Below are 1,301 nucleotides of genomic sequence, written 5' to 3'. Positions count from 1 at the left end.
TTTCCTTGTATGGTATTTTGTAAATTACATTCGTTTTCTGGTTGTTTGTATCGGGTATTTCAGGTTCATTAGCCCCTGTTTAAGTGTGTTGGTAAATTTGTGGGCTACCATGATGCTGAGAGGGTTGAGTTGTCCGGACATCATTTCCCAGATGTCTTTAATGTAAAGTAATGTGGCTCGGGTTTCTGCAGACGTTGTGTCTGCTTGTGTCAGTTTGTTGATGTGAAATCGGCACACTGGGTTTATTGGGTAGGCAAAAGTGAGGACTGCAGATGCTGGAAACCAGAGTTTAGATCAGAATGATGCTGGAAAAGCACGGCAGATCAGACAACTTCCGAGGAGCTGGAAAATCGACGTTTTGGACAAAAGCCCTTCATCGGGAATAGAGGCAGGACGCTTCCAGGGGTGGCGAGATAAATTGGGGGTGGGGTGTGCTGGGCCGAAGGTAGCAAAAAGTACAATAGGTGAATGGGGGTGGGGATGGAGGTGACAGATCGGAGAGGAGGGTGGAGCGGATAGGTGGGGAGGGAGGTTGGCAGGTAGGACAGGTCATGAGGACAGCGCTGAGCTGGAAGGTTGGAATTGATGTAAGGTGGGGGGAGGGGAAATGAGGAATCTGATGAAGTCCACATTGATGGCCTGGGGTTGAATTTACCCCAAGCGGAAGATGAGGTGTTCATCGTCCAGGCATCGTAAGGTGGGGGGAGGGAGCGGCGATGGAGGAGGCCCAGGACCTGCATGTCCTCGGCAGAGTGGGAGGGGGTTTGAAATGTTGGGCCAGAGGGCGATGGGGTTGATTGGTGCGGGTGTCCTGTAGATGTTCCCTCAAGCGCTGTGACTTGACACTGCGAGGAGTCTCCAGTCTCCCCAATGTGGAGGAGACCGCATCAGGAGCAATGGATACAAGAAATGACATTGTTGGATACACAGGTGAAAGCCTTCGACTGACCACGGCCCCCATTCGATTTCCGGGCAGGGAAGAAATTTTCAGTAGAGCTATCAGGCTAGGTTCGTATCTCCCTGGTGGTCTAGTGGTTAGGTTTCGGCGCTTTCGCCGCCACGGCCCGGGTTCGATTCCCGGTCAGGGAAACCGATTTCAGGGGGTTTATAGCCTACCCGTTTTTCTTAAATGCTCTGTACAGTTGTTTATTGATATTCGTAGTTGCTGGGTGCTGCATTGTATCGTGGCTCGTTGAATTCGTGTCCTAATTCAGATTTGTTTGTATGTGTAGTGGTGATTGCTTCTGTAGTTAAGTTCTTGGTTCGCGTGCATTGTTTTCCTGTAGACGCTGTTTTGAATT

General features: G+C 50.3%; 1 non-coding gene across 1 annotated transcript; it reads left to right on the top strand.

The window, feature by feature from the left end:
* Nucleotides 1–1,017: 1,017 nt before the first annotated feature.
* On the top strand, nucleotides 1,018–1,089 carry trnae-uuc (transfer RNA glutamic acid (anticodon UUC)). The gene has a single exon. It is a non-coding gene; the product is annotated as a tRNA-Glu (tRNA).
* The last annotated feature ends 212 nt before the right edge of the window (nucleotides 1,090–1,301 follow it).

This window comes from Chiloscyllium punctatum, chromosome 36, assembly GCF_047496795.1.
Source record: "Chiloscyllium punctatum isolate Juve2018m chromosome 36, sChiPun1.3, whole genome shotgun sequence".
In the NCBI taxonomy this organism is placed as follows: Eukaryota; Metazoa; Chordata; class Chondrichthyes; order Orectolobiformes; family Hemiscylliidae; genus Chiloscyllium; species Chiloscyllium punctatum.
The sequence above is the reverse complement of the archived record's forward strand: the minus strand, read 5'-3'. Positions and strand labels throughout refer to the sequence as shown.